Source organism: Phyllobates terribilis, unplaced genomic scaffold (genome assembly GCF_046119375.1).
Source record: "Phyllobates terribilis strain yellow unplaced genomic scaffold, ASM4611937v1 Scaffold_462__1_contigs__length_1437853, whole genome shotgun sequence".
NCBI classification, from domain to species: Eukaryota; Metazoa; Chordata; class Amphibia; order Anura; family Dendrobatidae; genus Phyllobates; species Phyllobates terribilis.
The window spans coordinates 656720-669922 of record NW_027363222.1 but is presented as its reverse complement, the minus strand read 5'-3'; the positions used below and the strand labels follow the sequence as shown (position 1 = coordinate 669922).

Sequence of the window (13203 nt, the reverse complement as noted above, 5' to 3'; positions counted from 1 at the left end):
GGACCCCACACAATCCTTAACACTGTATAATTGCTTGCATACTGTATAATGGCCCCGCACATAACCCTTCAAATATAATGGCCCCGCACATAACCCTTCAAATATTATAATGGCCCCATATAGTATAACACGCCACCATAATCCTCCATACAATAAAATACTCACTATAGTCCTCCACAGAGCATAATTCACTTCCCCATGGTCCTCCTCACAGTATAATACACTCCCCATGGTCCTCCACACAGTAATATCCACCCCTCCATAGGGTAAAACGCAGCCCACAGTTTTCCAGTATTAGGGGCACCACGTGCTCACTGAATTTTTTTAAGAAAAATACAATACTCACCGCTCCTTGTTCCCCCACTGCTTCAGTCTCTGCAGCGCATATACTCACCTCAGCAGCTACACTATCTGACACAGCATGGAGTGCGATGAAGTGTCGTCATCGTGCCCACTGTGTCAGATGCAGGAGGGAGGGAGCATTAAATGCTGCCGTCAGTCAATACCATGGTTAATCACTAACAGGGGCATTTAAGTGTCCTGGTAGCTACTTCACTCATGTACCTCTTCCCATTGCCCCATAGAAGTGATTGTCGAAGATTTACCATGGCAGTCAGGGGCCTTAAAGAAGGATTCAATCACTGCCATCTTAGTACTCCTATAAAGCTCGGCTTCACAAGAGAATGTCAATTAAACTACATGTATATACTGCAATAATACAAAATATAGTATAAGGGGTTAAATGATCACATAAGTCCACTAAGTTAACTTAAAAATAAAGTAAAAATTGAAAAAGTTTTGAAAAATATGAACGTTTAAATTATACTTCAACCATTATGTTAAAATTCGCCCCAAAACAAAAAATGAAATGCTCTTCTTCACAAAAAACACAATCAAAATCAATGACATTTAATGCAACCCAAAAAGGTATCAAAAACAGGTCAATTCACTTGTATTGAGAGAGGCCGAACACATCCAGTCGGCACGTGATAGCGTGTATGCAAATTGCAATCTTGCGGCGCCAGTACTAGAGTAATTCTGACCGCTCGCACACTGTGCACTTTAAGGAGCCACAAGTCTGACTGCAGATGGCGCCCCAAACCTGGGCAAACCTTTTAATATACCCCAAAATTGTATCAATAAAAGCTACGCAAAATCACGCCCTCACAAAGGTCCATCAATAGAAAAAAAAATGTAAAAAGGTCTCAGAATATGGTGACCCAAACCAATTTCTTTAGTGTTGTTACATCGTTGTTTAACCACCGTGGGAGATAACCACAATACCAAACTCAAGGTGTTTTATCTCAATGACCTGGAGAATTATATTATATTCTAAAAACAAATCCTTACAAGACAATAGTGGAATTGCTTTTATCTCATTATTTCATCCCAACACAGATTTTGTTTCTCTCCACATTTCAGACATATGATAAATATATAGTTGTATAGCTTGTTTTTATCTTAGTGGTGAAAACATTTTATTTTATTTCATTTTGCAACAAAGAAAATTCCTCGTTTCCCATTGTTTTCTGTGGCCAAATATTTTCCTATTGGTAAAGCAAAATGAGGATTTAGTTTGTGTGAGTGAAGCTCATGTTTTTATTGACAAAAGTTTGGGGAACATAGAAGATTTTGATTGTTTTTTAAAATCATTATTTGGGTAGGTTATATGGTTATTAAAAGGGTAAATACTTGTTATGGTGCTATTATGGGTTCAATAATTTAACATTTTTATATGGCGATTGGATTAAATGATACTTCCGCGTTTTAAATTTTTATACCTTTGAAATCAGATCGGGGCCCGTCTGCCCACCGGGACAGGTGATCGGGGCCCGTCTGCCCACCGGGACAGGTGATCGGGGCCCGTCTGCCCACCGGGACAGGTGATCGGGGCCCGTCTGCCCACCGGGACAGGTGATCGGGGCCCGTCTGCCCACCGGGACAGGTGATCGGGGCCCGTCTGCCCACCGGGACAGGTGATCGGGGCCCGTCTGCCCACCGGGACAGGTGATCGGGGCCCGTCTGCCCACCGGGACAGGTGATCGGGGCCCGTCTGCCCACCGGGACAGGTGATCGGGGCCCGTCTGCCCACCGGGACAGGTGATCGGGGCCCGTCTGCCCACCGGGACAGGTGATCGGGGCCCGTCTGCCCACCGGGACAGGTGATCGGGGCCCGTCTGCCCACCGGGACAGGTGATCGGGGCCCGTCTGCCCACCGGGACAGGTGATCGGGGCCCGTCTGCCCACCGGGACAGGTGATCGGGGCCCGTCTGCCCACCGGGACAGGTGATCGGGGCCCGTCTGCCCACCGGGACAGGTGATCGGGGCCCGTCTGCCCACCGGGACAGGTGATCGGGGCCCGTCTGCCCACCGGGACAGGTGATCGGGGCCCGTCTGCCCACCGGGACAGGTGATCGGGGCCCGTCTGCCCACCGGGACAGGTGATCGGGGCCCGTCTGCCCACCGGGACAGGTGATCGGGGCCCGTCTGCCCACCGGGACAGGTGATCGGGGCCCGTCTGCCCACCGGGACAGGTGATCGGGGCCCGTCTGCCCACCGGGACAGGTGATCGGGGCCCGTCTGCCCACCGGGACAGGTGATCGGGGCCCGTCTGCCCACCGGGACAGGTGATCGGGGCCCGTCTGCCCACCGGGACAGGTGATCGGGGCCCGTCTGCCCACCGGGACAGGTGATCGGGGCCCGTCTGCCCACCGGGACAGGTGATCGGGGCCCGTCTGCCCACCGGGACAGGTGATCGGGGCCCGTCTGCCCACCGGGACAGGTGATCGGGGCCCGTCTGCCCACCGGGACAGGTGATCGGGGCCCGTCTGCCCACCGGGACAGGTGATCGGGGCCCGTCTGCCCACCGGGACAGGTGATCGGGGCCCGTCTGCCCACCGGGACAGGTGATCGGGGCCCGTCTGCCCACCGGGACAGGTGATCGGGGCCCGTCTGCCCACCGGGACAGGTGATCGGGGCCCGTCTGCCCACCGGGACAGGTGATCGGGGCCCGTCTGCCCACCGGGACAGGTGATCGGGGCCCGTCTGCCCACCGGGACAGGTGATCGGGGCCCGTCTGCCCACCGGGACAGGTGATCGGGGCCCGTCTGCCCACCGGGACAGGTGATCGGGGCCCGTCTGCCCACCGGGACAGGTGATCGGGGCCCGTCTGCCCACCGGGACAGGTGATCGGGGCCCGTCTGCCCACCGGGACAGGTGATCGGGGCCCGTCTGCCCACCGGGACAGGTGATCGGGGCCCGTCTGCCCACCGGGACAGGTGATCGGGGCCCGTCTGCCCACCGGGACAGGTGATCGGGGCCCGTCTGCCCACCGGGACAGGTGATCGGGGCCCGTCTGCCCACCGGGACAGGTGATCGGGGCCCGTCAACACGGTGGCAGCTTTTGAAAGTACTCTTAGTGTGCGGTTCTAGAACTACCCCTGGTGCTGGTGGGTGCTCCTGGAACTCCCCCCCCCCCCCTTTGTGCGGTTCTAAAACTGTCCCTGGTGCCGGTGGGCGCTTCTGGAACTACCCCTGGTGGGCGCTTCTGGAACTACCCCTGGTGGGCGGATTTAGAAGTATTCTTAGTATGCAGTCCTATAACTACCCCTGGTACCGGTGGGTGCTTCTAGAACTACCCATTGTGGGTGTTTCTAGAACTACATCTTGTTGGTGCTTCTAGAAGTACTCCTAGTGTGCGGTTCTAGAACTACCTCTAGTGTGCAGTTCTAGAACTACTTCTAATATGCAGTGCTAGAACTACCCCTGGTGCCCGTGGGGGTTCTAGAACTACCCCTGGTGCCGTGAGCAGTTCTAGAACTTCTTTTAGTGTGCACTTCTAGAACGACTCCAGGTGGGCGCTTCTAGAACTACCCCTGGAGGGCAGTTCTAATACTGCTCCTGGTGGGCGTTTTTAGAACTAGCCCCAGCGTGGGCGCTTCTAGACCTACCCCTGGTGGGCGATTATAAAACTACCCACAGTGTAGTGTGCGGTTCTAATACTGTTCCAGGTGGGCGCTTCTAGAACTACATCTTGTGGGCGCTTCTAGAAGTACTCCTAGTGTGCAGTTCTAGAACTACCCCTGCTGCAGGTGGGCGGTTCTAGAACTACCTCTATTGTGCAGTTCTCGAACTACTGCTAATATGCAGTTCTAGAAATACCCCTGGTGCCCGTGGGAGGGTTCTAGAACTACCCCTGGTGGGTGCTTCTAGAAGCACTCTTAGTGTGCAGTTTTAGAACTACCCCGGTGCCGTGAGCGGTACTAGAACTACACCTGGTGTCGTGAGCGGTTCTAGAACTTCTTCTAGTGTGCGATTCTAATACTGCTCCTGGTGGGCGCTTTTAGAACTTCCCCTGGTGAGCGGTTCTAGAAGTACTCCTAGTATGCAGTTCTAGAACCACCCCTGGTGTCATTGGGCGCTTCTAGAACTACCCCCTGATGGGCGCTTCTAGAAGTACTCCTCGTGTGCGGTTCTAGAACTGCCCATGGTGCAGGTGGGCGATTCTAGAACTACTGCTAATATGCAGCTCTAGAACTACCCCTTGTGCCCTTGGGGGTTCTACAACTACCCATAGTGAGCGCTTCTAGAAGTACTCTTAGTTTGCAGTTCTAGAACTACCCCCGTGCCGTGAGCGGTACTAGAACTACTCCTGGTGGGCAGTTCTAGAACTACACCTGGTGTCTGTGGGCGGTTCTAGAGCTACACCTGGTGGGTGGTTATAGAACTACCCCTGGTGCCGTGAGCAGTTCTAGAACTTCTTTTAGTGTGCGGTTCTAATACTGCTCCTGGTGGGCGCTTTTAGAACTTTCCCTGGTGGGCAGTTCTAGAAGTACTCCTAGTATGCAGCTCTAGAACTACCCCTGGGGGTGCTTCTAGACCTACCCCTCGTGGGCGCTTCTAGAACTACACCTAGTGCCGGTCAGCGGTCCTGAAACTACCCACGGTGGGCACTTCTAGAACTACCCCTCGTGGGCGCTTCTAGAACTACACCTAGTGCCGGTGAGCGGTTCTGAAACTACCCCTGGTGGGCGCTTCTAGAACTATCCCCGGTGGGCGCTTCTATTAGTACTCTTAGTGTGCAGTTCTAGAACTATCCGCAGTGCCATGTGCGGTTCTAGAACTTCTAGTGTGCAGTTCTAATACTGCTCATGGTGGGCGCTTTTAGAACTACCCGTGGTGGGCGCTTCTAGAGGTACTCTTAGTGTGCAGTTCTAGAACTACCCCCGGTGCCGGTGGGCGCTTCTAGAACTACCCCTCATGGGCGCTTCTAGAAGTACTCCTAGTGTGCAGTTCTAGAACTACCTGCAGTGCAGTGAGCGGTTCTGGAACTTCTAGTGTGCAGTTCTGGTGGGCACTTTTAGAACAACCCCCGGTGCCGATGGGCGCTTATAGAACTACCTCCGGTGGGCGCTTACAGAACTACCCCCGGTGGGCGCTTCTAGAAGTACTCCTAGTGTACGGCTCTAGAACTACCGCTGGTGCCGGTGTGCGCTTCTAGAACTACCCCTGGTGGGTGGTTCTAGAACTACCCCTGGTGCCATGATCGGTTCTAGAACTTCTTCTAGTTTGCGGTTCTAATACTGCTCCTGGTGGGCGCTTCTAGAACTACCCGTGGTGGGCGGTTCTAATACTACCCCTGGTGGGCAGTCCTAGTACTACCCATTGTGCTGGTGGGCACTTCTAGAACTACCCCTGGTGGGTGGTTCTGAAACTACTGGTGCCGATGGGCGCTTCTAGAACTACCCCTGGTGTGTGCTTGTAGAAAACCCTTGGTGTGCAGTTCTAATACTACTCCGACGGGCGGTTCTAGAACTACCCCAGGTAGGCAGTCAGAGCTACCCCTGGGAACGGTGGCCGGTTCTAGAACTACCCCTGGTGGGCGCTTCTAGAACCACCCCTGGTGTCATAGTGTGCTTCTATAGCTACCCCAGGCGGGCGCTTCTGAAACTACCCCTGGTGGGCGGTTCTGAAACTACCCCTGGTGGGCGGTTCTGAAACTACCCCTGGTGGGCGGTTCTAGAACTTCTACTAGTCTGCAGTTCTAATAACGTTCCTGGTGGGCGCTTCTAGAACTACTCCTTGTGTTTGGTTGCGGTTCTAGAACTACCCCTGTTGCCGGTGGACGCTTCTAGTACTACCCATTTTGGGTGCTTCTACAGCTACTCCTAGTGTGCAGTTCTTGAACTACTCCTGGTGCCGTAAGTGGTTCTAGAACTTCTTCTAGTGTGCAGTTCTAATAATGCTCCTGGTGGGTGGTTCTAGAAGTACTTCCAGTGAGCAGTTCAAGAACTGCTCCTGGTGGGTGGTTCTAGAAGTACTTCCAGTGAGCAGTTCAAGAACTACCCCTGGTGCCGGTGGGAGCTTCTAGAAATACTCCTAGTTTGCAGTTCTAGAACTACCCCGCGTAGGCGTTCATAGAACTACCCCGTGTGGGCGCTCATAGAACTACCCCGCGTGGGCGCTCATGGGAACTACCCCGCGTGGGCGCTCATGGGAACTACCCCGCGTGGGCGCTCATGGGAACTACTTGCTTCACTCGGTGCTGACTGCCGGCAGATCGCGGTACACTGCGCTGAAGGACCTGCCGACATCAGCGTCGCGTGACCCGTCACAAGAATATGACGTCAGCGCAGGTGCTTCAGTCCATCGCGATTTGCCAGCATGAGAGGAGGAGCGCAATGGGGGCTGCCAGAAGGCAAGTATCATATTTTTTATTTTATTCTTTTTTTCACAGTTTTTATGGTACCTGGGTCCGGAGGAGAGTCTCCTCTCCTCTACACCTGGGTACCATCCGCACATTGGAACACGTGGATTGCGCATCTACATATACAGTGATGCATAGTCCATGCGTTCTAATGCAAGTCAATGGCAGCGAAAACGCAGCACTTCCACAAAATAATTGGTAGTGCTGGGTTTTTTTTCCGCAATGATAATCCGCAGCGGAAATTTCCACAGCATGTGCACAGCACATGCGGATTATCATTGGGGAACATGGCAGGCCTTCTACCATGCGGTTTTTAAGCGTTTCTGCAGCGTTTTTGCCGCTGCGGAAACACTTAAAAAGGAATCGTGGGCACACAGCCTAAGGGGACAAAAAGGAAAAAGTTTAATCTGAACATTCAAATCACTCCTGCCCCTCTATGACCAATTTTAAAATAAAACATATGGGCGTTATCCAATCAAAATATAAAAATAATTAACCTGATCAGTGAACGGCATAAAAACCAAAACCCTCATATGGCTGTATGGACAGAAAAATAAAGCAACTGCTCTTAGAAGAATAAGAAAAATGCAGAGACCGGAAATAACATGGTCAGGAAGGGGTTAAATTCTGCCACTTCTATAGAAAATTGAACCCATTTCGCTGACTGCCTTCAATGGCAGCCAAATAAGGCAGAGGGTTAGAGGAATACCGACCTTATATTGTAGACTTCTAGGATGCTTAAGAAGTGGACAATCCCTTTAAGCTACATTGTGCAGACAAAGCCATGGCAGTGTAGAAGGCCGACAAGATCTCAGTGGAAAGGCTGCAGGTTTGCGTCTGCATTAGGCAAGTTATAGAGGTAGAAGTGTTGGGACCTTGTTGCTGTGCAGGTAGAATCTGGAGCCTCGGCACCGTCCTGCGGAGCCCATACTACAGGGAGGAGGAGCAGCGCCATGTGTAGTAATCTGAGCAGGATAGTCAGTGTTCAGCCAGCACTGATGGAGACTGACACCCCAACTCATTACCCAATACATGACCGGCTTAAAGACCCTCTCCCATCAGAGCTTATCCTCTTACTATATTGTAATCAGATTACACAGCACTGCACTTACAGCTGCTCATTATACCTTTCTACTGGGCTAATTATTCTCTTTTCTCTGCTCTATGTAGAATTAGCTGGGTCCCCTCCTGACCCAGCCGCTCTCATCCCCCTGCCAGGGACTTTTGCAGTGACTTCTGACTCATACAAGGAAAACTGACCTCCTGTTTCTACATACAGCTTATAAATATTAGCAAAAATGTCCAATCACATTGTAAATATAACGACATCCAAAAATGTGTGCATCCAATGGACATTCCACACGGACAGTGTAGAGCAGGGGTCTCAAACTCGGCTGGGTATATGGGCCGCATATGGAAAAAGTTAGAATTTAGGGATACCATCTTTTTTTGTATACACCGTCTGAACATTTTTGCTGTGTTTATTTTATTTTTTTATAGCTTGGGTCGTTACGGATGTGGCGATAATAAATGTGCACTTTTTGTGTTTACTTTAGTTTATATATTTAGTTTATATATAAAGCAGCATTTTTAGTGGCAAAATATTTTTTCATGCTTTATTTTTAATTTTACAATTTTGTTTCCCTCTTTTGGCCACAGAGTAATATTGTTTCACAATTAGCACCATATATAGTAATTCTGTCAAACATCTAGTAATGTGCCCCATCCAGGTGGTCCCCATCTGGCAGTAATGTGCCCCATCCAGGTGGTCCCCATCTGGCAGTAATGTGCCCCATCCAGGTGGTCCCCATCTGGCAGTAATGTGCCCCATCCAGGTGGTCCCCATCTGGCAGTAATGTGCCCCATCCAGGTGGTCCCCATCTGGCAGTAATGTGGCCCATCCAGGTGGTCCCCATCTGGCAGTAATGTGGCCCATCCTGGTGGTCCCCATCTTGCAGTAATGTGGCCCATCCTGGTGGTCCCCATCTTGCAGTAATGTGGCCCATCCTGGTGGTCCCCATCTTGCAGTAATGTGGCCCATCCTGGTGGTCCCCATCTTGCAGTAATGTGGCCCATCCTGGTGGTCCCCATCTTGCAGTAATGTGGCCCATCCTGGTGGTCCCCATCTTGCAGTAATGTGGCCCATCCTGGTGGTCCCCATCTTGCAGTAATGTGGCCCATCCTGGTGGTCCCCATTTTGTAGCAATGTGCCCCATTCTAGTGGTCCCTATCTTGCAGTAATGTGCCCCATCATAGTGGTACCCATCTTGTAGTAATGTGCCCCATCCTGGTGGTCCCCATCTTGTAGTAATGTGCCCCATTCTGGTGGTCCCCATCTTGTAGTAATGTGCCCCATTCTGGTCCCCACCTTGTAGTAATGTGCCCCATCCCAGTGGTCCCCATCTTGTAGTAATATGCCCCATTCTGGTGGTCCCCATTTTGTAGTAATGTGTCCCATCCTGGTGGTCCCCATCGTGTAGCAGTGTGCCCCATTCTAGTTGTTCCCATCTTGCAGTAATGTGCCCCATTCTAGTCGTCCCCATCTTGTAGTAATATGCCCCATTCTAGTGGTCCCTATCTTGTAGTAATATGCCCCATTCTGGTGGTCCCCATCTTGCAGTTATGTACCCCATCCTGGTGGTCCCCATCTTGCAGTAATGTGTCCCATCCTGGTGGTCCCCATCTTGTAGCAGTGTGCCCCATTCTAGTTGTTCCCATCTTGCAGTAATGTGCCCCATCCTAGTGTTTCCCATCTTGTAGAAATATGCCCCATTCTGGTCCCCACCTTGCAGTAATGTGCCCCATTCTGGTCCCCACCTTGTAGTAATGTGCCCCATCCCAGTGGTCCCCATCTTGTAGTAATATGCCCCATCCTGGTGGTCCCCGTCTTGCATTAATATGCCCCATCCTGGTGGTCCCCGTCTTGCAGTAATATGCCCCATCCTGGTGGTCCCCGTCTTGCAGTAATATGCCCCATCCTGGTGGTCCCCGTCTTGCAGTAATATGCCCCATCCTGGTGGTCCCCGTCTTGCAGTAATATGCCCCATCCTGGTGGTCCCCGTCTTGCAGTAATATGCCCCATCCTGGTGGTCCCCGTCTTGCAGTAATATGTCCCATCCTGGTGGTCCCCGTCTTGCAGTAATATGCCCCATCCTGGTGGTCCCCGTCTTGCAGTAATATGCCCCATCCTGGTGGTCCCCATCTTGCAGTAATAAGCCTCATTCTTGTGGTCCCCATCTTGCAGTAATGGGCCCCATCCAGGTCCCCATCTGGTAGAATTGTCCTCTGCGCTGTTCTTCACACACACAAAGATTAAGAAAAAGAAAAAAAAGATTCCTTTCACCTGTCCTCCGTTCCCTCTGCTTCCTTTGTGCACATGTGGCCCGCGGGCCGCGTGTTTGAGACCTTTGGTGTAGACGGTTATGTAAAAGAATGGGAAGCCACTAGGTGGCAGCACAACGTCACATAACAGGATTTTTTATCCAGATGGCTGTGAATCTACTAGTCATTAGGTTACCTGACTCAAGGTCCTTTATAAGAATGAAATAATCATTCATAGATCTCCACAGCCAAATTTAGATGTATTGAAGTACAACAGTGAGACCAGAACCAGTTAGGCTTGTATTTTACCAGTGAGATTCAAAGACACAATTTAAACTTCCTTGACATTACAATAATAAATACCAACCAAGGCCGGTTACCACAACACTGAAAACTGACAGCCACAAGTGGGTTACTATCCTGGCAGAGCTACCATCCGGCTCCCCTACGTAGAGGAATACCGAAAAGCCAATATATACGCCTAAGGAGAAATTGCTCAACGGTGAATGAGTACATGATAAAATCGAGGGAATTACAAAAACGCTTCCTACAAAAGGGATGTCCTAAAAAAGTGCTAGGCCAACGCCCTTACAAGAGACAGAAATTCTCTATTGACCCCTAAAGCACGAGAACAACAAGACAATGAGATCCATCTAATAGGAACCTACGATGACCGAAATCAGGGGGTGATGAACCTACTCCATGATCTTTGGGCAATTTTGAGATCAGATAAAGATCTGCAAGATGTGGTCCCTGAGAGCCCCAGGGTCACATACAGGAGAGGCAGGAACCTTAGAGATCACCTTGTGCGCAGCCACTTTGTGGAGGACAACACGGCAAAACAACGTGGCTGAGCAGTGACACCACGGGGACTTATAGATGTGGTGACTGCAAAGCCTGCAAATACATCTGGAAAAGCAAGAAATGGATCAGTGCCACAACCAAACTAGAAGACCAAAATCACGAATTCACAAACTGCAAGACGCAAGGAGTAATCTATATGGCAACTCGCCAATGTCCGATGAACTACATCGGCAAAACCAAAAGAGTTCCGGAGACGGATATTGCACCATATCGGTTATGTCAGACGTAGGGAGGACACAACTCTCTCGAGACACATGCTTGAGAAACACACCTTGGACCCGTTTTCTTTATACTTTCAAGCCATCGAAGTAGTACGCCCCCCCGAGAGGAGGTAATTGGGACCAACTGCTGCTTCAGAAAGAAAGTAGATGGATCCATAGAATGAAATCCTATAACCCACACTACATAAATGAAACATTGTCCTTCTCATGTTTCATTGACACATAATAACATTTTCACCCCCTATGAAACCTCTTGAACCTCGCTAGACCTAAAACCTCTCTAAAATATAATATGTAGAATCCAGTCCATGTTCTTCATAAAGGATATTGGTCCACATAACTATCAAATCAGCGCCATATAGGACCAAAACTATTAAAGTTATTATACTTTAAAATCACAAAATGACCTCTTGAACAAATTTAACTTTGATAACAATTGGACAAATTTCATCAGAATTTCTTCCTTTGTTTTTAGATTATAAAATACTCATCTGAAGACTTAATAATACAGATACATCGATACAATCAGAATAAAAGTCATCCCAATGTCTATTATTATGGACATATTGATACGATCAAATGAAATGAACTTTGAGGAAATAGACGTCCGCAAGCGTTTGCTGGTGCGGAAGCAGTGACATAGCCAGATGGCATTTGTCACGATGAAAGGAAGTTCTGCATCGATGTAAGTGTAGGTGGGACGAGGTAGCACATGAAACAGGCAGATCTGTCTGTAAACAAAACAAATGACAAACTACGAACAAACACTATTAACAACTCATATCGCAACAAACTCGTAGAGACGACATTATAAGATGCAATGCAATATACCAGTCTCCTTCCCTAGATATAAAAGACATATTAATACTGTGAGATCGCAGTGCAGCCAAGACATCTCTGAGAAAAAGATCCTCCTGGAAGAATGAGACGAGTCCCTGCATGATTATATGATCGCAACATGATACGCCTGCAACGCACCCGAGTCACTCGATTGGATGACAGAAGGGGGGGCGCACAAGAGGTGGCACCAACTTTCCTATAAAGTCACGCTGGTTTAGCCGCCAGACGCTGCCGGCAACCCTGCCAATAAGTTTATTACAAAACTATCGTACTATCAAACCAAAAAAGATCATAGACTGTGAGCCCCTGATGACCATGAGAGTCTCATAAGAATGATGAAACGCGTAGGGCTGAGCATTTCTATAGAAAGTCCTACAAGAGATGATTAGCCAGGCTACCTCAATATAAAGCTCCTAGATCAGGAGAAACAAGCACCGCACCGGTATATGACGGCAGCACTATAAAGCCGTTCTGAAGAGAATAGCACAGGACATGGTAAAATGAATATTATTAATGCCATTATCAGACTGCAGACTCACAATGAGGAGAAATGAGATGGCATGATTTCTAATAGCCAGAGGCCAAATTGAAAAGGGAGTTATACATATAAATAAAGAGATACCCCTAGGAATTGTGACTAATCCCTGGCCTCCCAACAAGACAATATATATAAATGGTTAGCCGGTGAGATAAATTAAAACCATTCACAATAGTCCTATGTTTAGGATAATTTTAGGAAATTTGTGACGGATTTTGAACACTTAAAAAATTTTTAAAATATTGAATAAAGGTTATTTTTTATATTTTACTCCCATTGGATTTGACTGTGAAATACTGCAGAATTATCTTGGAGCATATTTATACTACACTGCTCAAAAAAATAAAGGGAACACTCAAATAACACCTCCTAGATCTGAATGAATGAAATATTCTCATTGAATACTTTGTTCTGTACAAAGTTGAATGTGCTGACAATAAAATCACACAAAAATCATCAATGGAAATCAAATTTATTAACCAATAGAGGCCTGGATATGGAGTCACCCCCAAAATTAAAGTGGAAAAACACACTACAGGCTGATCCAACTTTGATGTAATGTCCTTAAAACAAGTCAAAATGAGGCTCAGTATTGTGTGTGGCCTCCACGTGCCTGTATGACCTCCCTACAAAGCCTGGGCATGCTACTGATGAGGTTGCGGATGGTCTCCTGTGGGATCTCCTCCCAGACCTGGACTAAAGCATCCTCCAAC

At 49.3% G+C, this 13203-nt stretch overlaps 1 long non-coding RNA gene across 1 annotated transcript in view; it reads right to left on the bottom strand.

The window, feature by feature from the left end:
- The window catches only part of LOC141229230 (uncharacterized), a 53260-nt gene extending 43116 nt beyond the window's left edge, over positions 1 to 10144 (bottom strand). The window contains exon 1 of the long non-coding RNA XR_012295957.1: positions 10050 to 10144. This is a non-coding gene — a long non-coding RNA (uncharacterized lncRNA). The remainder of the gene's footprint in view (positions 1 to 10049) is intronic.
- Between the last annotated feature and the right edge of the window lie 3059 nt (positions 10145 to 13203).